The sequence below is a fragment of the Camellia sinensis genome, chromosome 11 (assembly GCF_055761805.1).
Source record: "Camellia sinensis isolate YWXY chromosome 11, ASM5576180v1, whole genome shotgun sequence".
NCBI classification, from domain to species: Eukaryota; Viridiplantae; Streptophyta; class Magnoliopsida; order Ericales; family Theaceae; genus Camellia; species Camellia sinensis.
In genome coordinates, this window is record NC_138971.1 from 64,040,411 (window position 1) to 64,049,164 (window position 8,754).

Below are 8,754 nucleotides of genomic sequence, written 5' to 3' on the forward strand. Positions count from 1 at the left end.
GAAAAGATTGTAAATATAAAAGGCCAAAGTAAGAAAAATTAAACTTAAAAGAACCAAAATAAAAAATGGATGAAACTTTAAAGAGGCAAAGTGTAATTTATCCTTTTTTATAAATTATTTCGAGATTGAGAATGCATTAGAACAAGTAGAGAATTGGAGATAAAAAATTCTGATCACACTCATCATTTTTTACTTTGATCGGTAGAGCACCGTTTGGAGTGAACTAAATAAATCATGCCTTCATTTGGGAAGAAGAATATGGGGCTTTTTTGGCTATTTTAGCCACAAAAGACAAAATATATTATTTTAGCCACAAAAAACAAAACATCACATCCAACCTGTACGGGAAAGAAATAAACTTTCTCGTATAATCCTGTTGATCAAGTCTGCGCTCTTCCGTACGACGTCGCTTTATCCCCTGAAAATACAAACGTGAGCTAGCCGGCAATTGTATGCCGGATACCTCTCCAATGCCTAAGTCAGTAAAACAGACAAATAGACAAAAGCTCTGTGTATTCGAGAATCAAAGTTGTGTTACCTCTCCATAGGTGATGTTATGAGCTTTTATAGGTTTCGTGTGGCACAATCCTAGTAGGACTTTTACTCTCCTCCATGTAGAGTCCTCCTAGGAATCACATTCCTGAAAGATAATGCTTATCCTTCAACACCCTCCTCACTGTTTGAACCAAGTGAGATGGTTTTACCATGGTCGGACTTCAATATGACCGACGTAAGCATGACTATGCTAAATCGCAGACTAGACCGAGCTAACCTTAGCTCGGCTCTTCCATTCACCGTTCTTACCCCGGTTTCTTCAATATTAACCATTGTATGTTCAGGCCGAGATAACAAAACATCATGGTCCTGACCGAGCTAACAAATAGCCAGGTTCTGACCGGGCTAACCATAATATGCCATGACCGGGCCAACTCTGAGTACGGCAACTGGGCTAATCGCCACGCTTCTTTAGACCGGAATAACTTCAAGGCTCTTTTGGACCGGGATAATAAGGCGTTCTCAGGATCGGGCTAACTCCAAGCCCCGTTCATCCAGCCCTTCTTTCCGTTGCCCAATGAACGGCCCATTACCTAGCTCGACCCAATTTATATATAAATTACCCTTTTAATTGCCCCTTAATTCCATCTGCATAGCATGATAAGGATTACCTGTTACCAGCCGAGCTAAAAACTTTCCTTACGATCGAGCTAAACTCTTTGGCCTTTCCAGCAGAGCTTAAAAAACCCTTTAGCCTTTCCAGCCTAGCTAAAACTCTTTAGCTTTTCCAGCCTAGCTAAAACTCTTTAGCTTTTCTAGCCGAGCTAAATTTACACCGGGTTCTATCTGTCCGGTCAAAGTGTCTCTTCAATCACTGCAACTGAATCACTTCTTATCCCCAAGGACACGTGGCATGCTCTTATTGGCTGAAGGCAGTTGTTACGCCGTCCTCGTACCTCATGTTTTTTTGAACAGTTCCCGCATTTTCGTCCTTCCTTCTACACAAAACAGACCTTTATTTTGAATCACTCTCACACTATTCATCTCCTTCTCTCTCTATCGTCTCTGAGCCTCTTTTGTTCTTCAATTTGTAACTGCGAAACTGTTGCCTCCTAGTGCCATTTCCATCGTCCAGTGCTGCTTGACTTGGTAAATTACTCAAATCTCTCTTGTTTTTGTTGTTTTTGCACTTGTTTTTTATAATCCATAGCATAGTGTTTGTGTTTTTGCAAAACATATTATTACCATTTTCTGCTTGCGCTTGCGTTTTCTGGAAAAAAACTTAGTAATAGAATCACTTGTATTTACGAAATAACCTGAGAAACACTGGTTTCGATCCAAAACCACATGTAACCGAACTAGGAAGTTGTTTGCAGTCAATGTCAGTCTAGCCAGACTAACCAACCGAACTAACTCTTCATGACATACAAGTAGTTTCACCAAGTTAAACCATCTTTTCACTTATTTTAGCCGAGATATCGATCCATACTAGGTTTGCGCAATAATCTGCCTGAGAGCCTAAACCACGACCGAGCTGCAACTTGGGGCTAAACTAGCCTTCTTAGTTCAAACCCCCAGATGCTCAACCGGGCTAACAAATCCCTTGCTAAAACTGAGCTAACAGACCTCTTGCTCAAACCGAGCCAAGACACGAAGCATTTCGCATAGTCGAGCTAGGACTTCATTTATCTTGCCGTTATTTCTTCTTAGCACGATCCCACGATCTGTGCTTAACACCTTTGTTTTTTACCTTGCAGACTTAGGTTGCCCAGGCATTCCCTTGAGCACTCAACTGAGCTACTCAGAATCATTTTACGACTGAGCTAACACCCACGTATAATTTATTCATAACTTAAACCACAAATAGGAAAGTATAGGCTTTTAGTTGACTCTCCTGGTGCTATGGCTGAATTTCGCAAGGACTACCAAATCCTAGATGATGTCCACCTTTCACTGGCAGAGCTAGACACCGTCCCTTGGGGAAAGCAAGGCTTTGTCCCTTTTAACATTATCTCAATCGTAGAGTGCGGTCTACGTTTCCCTGTACAGCCCTTCCTCTGTGAATTCCTTAGGAAAACCAAACTCTACCCTACCCAACTTTCCACCAATTCCTACCATATAATAAATGGCATTACCGCGCTAAACGACCGGGCTGGTCTTAACCTCGGCCTAGCCGAGCTCTTTAATCAATACTCAATAGGATCGGCCGAAGACGGCTGGGTTTACTACTTACGAATAAGACGCCGGCGTGAAAAGATAATAAAAGATACTCCAGACAAAGATGTGAACGACGACGATTTCTTCTGGGTATCTGGGAATTTTGAGGACCAACAAGCCCAGATCCCTGGTGACAGAATAAACTGGAACAAGGAGGTAGTCGGTAGGTTTACCTCGGCTCCATTGTACGTCTTTCTTTACTTCGGTTTTCAATATTTGAACCGAGCTAACAGTTGTCTTCTTTTTATGTAGACTCGAACTTCCTCAAGTCACAGTACAGCTACCCCAACCTAGCTATACTTCGTGTCGCGCTGCGATATCCAAACCGAAATTGGACCGAGCTACTGAATTTCCAGCCGACCTATCGATACAGTGGCAAGCGAAAGACCAAGGTAACTGATTTCTTGTTGGAGGCTTCGCCTGAACCGGACCCAACCTTGCCCCAAATCAGATTAATCCCTTTAACTGCTGAGGAAGAGATGGCCAAGAAGAGAGTCGTACGAGCCCTTCTGACTGAAACAAATCCGACCGAAGTACTGCTAGCCGGTCAAACTCAGGAGACCGTGGTGGCCCTACCATCTCACCAACCCTCATCATCCCGCCAAAGGAAGCGTGCCTGGACTACTCCAATCGAGCAACGTTTGGTTGATGAAGACGAAACCGTGGTTTCTCAAACCACTCCGCCAAGCCCTCCACCGAGCCCACAACCGGAGCGCTCTGACTGAGCTACCTCCTCCAAGTGGGCTCCTAAAATCACCTTTTCAGAACCGTGCTATCACGGATTCGGACTCAGTGGTCACAGAAAAAGACCACCTAATGGCCTTGAACTTGGCTAAAGGTGTTTGTCTTCAAGCTGACATGAGGCACCACAACCACCTGACCGAGCTGAAGGCCCTTCGCTCGTCCACAAAATCCATGGTGCTAGTAAGTTGCCCTTTTACTTTATTTTTTCTAAAGAAATTTGTCCAACTTTCAGCTCAGTTATACTAAAAAAGTGTCTTACCATCCTTTTGCAGGCCATACAGAAAAACCACATCGCTCACAAGCGAGTGTTGGAACTAAGGAAAGCAACAAGGTAGGCCATGGCAGAAGCTGAAGCCAAAACGGCCGAGCTAGAAGCATCTCAACAGAAGACCGCCGAGATAGAGGCCGAGGTCACCCGTCTGACCGGACTAGTTACCTCGACTAACGGTGATAAACAAAGGTCCCTGACTGTGTTGAAAGATAAATACTTGCGTGAGCTGACCAAGCTTGAAGGCAAGAAGAACGCTGAGATCGCTGAGCTGCAAAAGAAGGCAGATGACGCGGATGCTCAAGGTTTCAAGGAGAGGGAGGCTCTTTACATTAAGCAATGTGAGGCAGCCAAAGACTTGTTCTTTAAATGCGGATGGAGGGTGGCCATGGCCCAGCTCGGTCATGGACTAGAGGCCGAGGTTTTCAACCCTCCTCCGTATTTTATCCCGGGTTCGATGACGGAGTACGCTGCATCCGTTTAGCAATAGTTTCTTCAGTCTGAGGATGATGAAGAAGAAACCGAGCCAGACAATGCTCCGGTCGTTCTAAATAATGCCCCGGTCGGTAATGAACCTATTGTTCAGTCAACTGAGTTGGAGCCACTGGTTGAAGATCTGACGACCGAGATACCAGATGAGACCGGGCTACCAGATGAAATCGGACTCTGAGTTGTGCTTGACGCAAAAATAGATGACCTTTTTGCTTGATTCTGTACCTTTTTTTTTTTAACCTTTGGACAATTGTAACCGGGCTGAAGTAACATCCTTCTGTACTAGTGAACTTTGAATGAAGTCTGCTTTTTTGTTCCAACTCTTATTTCGGTTGATCTCTATGCTTGTACTTTTACTTTCTAACTGATGTCTTGCATGAGGTTCAACATTCTCTTGCCGAGATACTTTATCTCGGTCTTAACTTTGCAACTATAAGTATACATGCCAATCACTCTTTAGTCGAGATCCCTACCTCGGCTGAAGAATACTAAAAGTTGGTTTAATCCAGCCAACCACTCTTTAGACGATGTCCTTACTTCGGCTGAAGAGTACTAAGAGTTGGTTTAGTCCAGCCAACCAATCTTTAGCCGAGATCCTTACCTCGGCTGAAGAGTACTAAGAGTTGGTTTAATCTAGCCAACCACTTCTTTAGCCGATATCCTTACTTTGGCGAAAGAGTACTAAGAGTTGGTTTAATCCAGCCAACCACTTTTTAGCCAATATCCTTACTTCGGTGAAACAGTACTAAGAGTTGGTTTAATCCAGCTAACCATTCTTTAGCCGATATCCTTACTTCGGCTGAAGAGTACTAAGAGTTGGTTTAATCCAGCCAACCACTCTTTAGCCGATATCCTTACTTCGGCGAAAGAGTACTAAGAGTTGGTTTAATCCAACCAACCATTCTTTAGCCGAGATCCTTACCCCGGCTGCAGAATACTAAGAGTTGGTTTAATCCAGCCAACCTCTAGATTGGTTTTTCCAGCCAACCAAGAGTAAAGTGTTTGGTTATTCCGACCAAACGTCCTGTAGCTTGGATCCTTATCTTGGGCTTAGGATGGTGTTGGTTTTTCCAGCCAACCTAAAGTAAAGTGTTTGGTTATTCCGACCAAACGTCCTGCAGCCTGGATCCTTATCCTAGGCTTAGGAGGGTGTTGGTTTTTCTTGCCAACCTAAAGTAAAGTGTTTGGTTATTTCGACCAAACGTCCTGCAGCCTGGATCCTTATCCTGGGCTTAGGAAGGGTGTTGATTTTTCCAGCCAACCTCTAAGTTGGTTTTTCCGGCCAACTATGCTTTCAATGCCCCTAGCCTACTAAAACAACTTTTACAGAATAAAAACACTGATGCTGAAAAAAAAACTACTTGTTTTATTGGGGAAAAGAAAAATTACAAGTATTTTAAAGTAAAGCTAAAAATAAAATAGTTTGAGATTGGCAGTGTTCCATGGTCTGGGAATTGCTTTGCTGTCTTTGTCTTCCAAGTGGTAAGCACCTTTTCCTGCCAATCCGACCACTTTGTAAGGTCCTTCCCAATTAGGCCCTAATTTGCCATCTCCTAAGACCAAGGTGTTTTCCATTACTTTGCATAGTACCCAATCTCCAATTTTGAATTGTCTTGGATGTACCGTCTTGTTGTATTTCCTGGATAACTCTTGTTGGTATGAGGCAATGTGAACCAGTGCTTTTTATCTTCTTTCTTCGGCGAGGTCGAGCTCCAATGCTATGGCTTCTCCATTCAAGTTTGGATCAAAATTATTGCTTCTAATTATGTGGAGGCCAACTTCCAGCAGGATTACTGCTTCCATGCCATAGGCTAAGGAAAATGGTGTTTCTCCTGTTGATCGTCGAGGTGTGGTGCGGTAAGCCCATAAAACATGAGGAAGTTCCTCAGCCCATTTGCCTTTTGCTCATTCTAACCTTTTCTTCAGTCCATCCAAGATGACCTTGTTTGATGCTTCCGCCTAGTCGTTGGCTTGGGGATATGCCGGTGTAGAATTGTAGAACTCTATCTTGTATTCTTGACAAAAGCCTCTAAAGATTCTGCCATTAAACTGAGTGTCGTTGTCTGATATTAGGGCTTTAGGTATGCTGAATCGAGTAATGATATTCTGCCAGACGAACTTCTTCACATCTTTTTCCTTGACTGATGCCAATGCTTCTGCTTCCACCCATTTTGTGAAGTAGTCTGTTGCTGCGAGAAAGAACTTCCTGTTACCGGGTGCTGTTGGAAGTGGTCCTACTATGTCCAAGCCCCATATTGTGAAGGGCCATGGACTGGTCAATGGTAGGAGTTCTCTGGCTGGCTGATGTATTTGGTGTGAGAACTTTTGACATTTCTCGCACTTCTTCACATACTTCTCCGAGCCTGCTTGCATGTATGGCCACCAGTATCCTTGTGAAATGGCTCTGTAGGCTAACGATCTTCCTCCTTGGTGGCTTCCGCACATGCCTTCGTGTATCTTGAACAAGAATACTTCTACTTTGCTGGGGTGGACACACTTTAGATAAGGTCCTGTGAATGACTTTTTGTACAATGCCATAGATGGGGAGAGCCAAAATCGCTGTGACTTTGCCCTAATTTTGTTGGCTTCTTTCTTTTCTTCTGGTAAGACACCATCTTTTAAGAATAGTATGATGGGATCTATCCTTGAGGGGCCTAGTTCGGCGCAACATACCTCTTCTGCTTCGGGATCTTCAATGCTTGGTCTTGGTAAGTAGTCAATTAGCAACGGATGAGGGATGGATGTATCTGCCATTGAAGCAAAGCCTGCTAGTTCGTCTGCTCTGCTGTTTTCCTCCCTGCCAATCTGTTCTATCCTCACTACTTCAAATTTCTTGATCTCTTTTCTGACTAAGTCTTGATACTTAGCCATCCTGTCATCCTTTGCCTCGTAGTCGCCTAAAATTTCGTTTTCCACCAGCTGTGAGTCGCTGTAAACCATTAGCTCGGTGGCCTTCATGTAGGATGCTGATTTGAGACATGCAAGAAGCACTTCATACTCCGCTTCATTGTTTGATGCTGGGAAGCCAAGGTTGACTGCTTGTTCCACAACTAGGCCGTTCGGTGAGATGAGGACTATGCCAAGTCCTGCACCATGTCGGTTGGATGCTCCGTCCACAAAGAGCTTCCACATCTCTCCAACGAATAATTTTCAGCAAGTGGAGGGATCAGATGATGCCGTGGGGTCAAGAATGTTGCTGGTGTCTTCTTCAAGGTCCATACTTGTTGTCTGCCCCTCGCTATTTGATTAAACCAAGTCTTTATTTATTGGTGAGTCTTGGCTTGGTGTAGCATGGTTCATTAATGCCTTGCTCTCTTTACTCTAGTTTGCCTTGGGGTCCGACTGAGTATCCTGCACCAGGGGTTGCGTTATTCCGGCGTCAACTTCCATCCCTAGTTCGGTTGCATTAGTCAGGTCGACTGGGCATATATGATGACTTCTATGAGTAAATTCTACGACAAAGTCTGCCAAAGCTTGGGTCTTTATCACGGTTCTAGGTTGGAACTTGATGTCAAATTGTCCCAACTCTACTGCCTACTTCAAGATTCGCCCAGAAAAGTTTGCCCTCTCAAACAAAGCTTTTAATGGGAAAGCTGTGAGGACAACTATGGTATGGGCGTGAAAGTAGTGCGACAACTTCCTTGAGGCCATCATCAAGGCCAAGGCCAGCTTTTCCAGTGGCAAGTACCTTGTTTCGGCGCCTAGCAATATCTTGCTGACATAATAGATGGGCAGATGTTGGATTCCTTCCGCATGGACCAACACTGCGCTAATTGCGTGCTGAGAGACTGCCAGGTACAGGAAGAGTTCTTCTCCAGGTATTGGGGTGACAAGCAGTGGTGGAGAAGACATGTATTCTTTCAAGTTTTCCAGAGCGCGGTCGCATTCTTTGTCCCACTCGAACTTGGCTTTTAATGCTTGAAAAAATGGTCGTAGTCTGTCTGACGACCGGCTAATGAATCGGTTGAGTGCAGCTGCCATGCCGGTGAGATGCTACGCTTCCTTTACTAAGTTAAGCCTCTCCAGATCCTGAATAGCTTTGATCTGGGAGGGGTCTGCCTCTATACCCCGGTTGGTCACCAAGAAGCCCAGGAATTTGCCAGATCCTACACCGAACGCGCACTTAGATACATTAAGGCACAACTTGTGCCTCTTCAGGATCTGGAACATCTCACCTAGGTCCCTTAGATGGTCGTTCTCATCCTTGCTCTTGACCAACATGTCGTCGATGTAAGCCTCCATTGTTCTGCCTAACAACGGCTTAAACATCTTGGTGATCATTCTCTGGAATGTTGCCCCTGCGTTCTTTACACCAAAGGGCATGGCCTTGTAGCAATACAGTCCCCTTGGAGTTGTAAAGGACGTGACCTCCTGGTCTGGTTCGTACATGGCGATCTAATGGTAGTGTAATAACCCGACCCTCGTACATGTTTTCTGATATATTTTCAGTCCTTGTTTTATACTTTTAAATGTTTATTGTAAACTTCCAAGAGAAATTAAGGGTATGTAAGTGAAATCCATAGTTAAGGATGTCTATC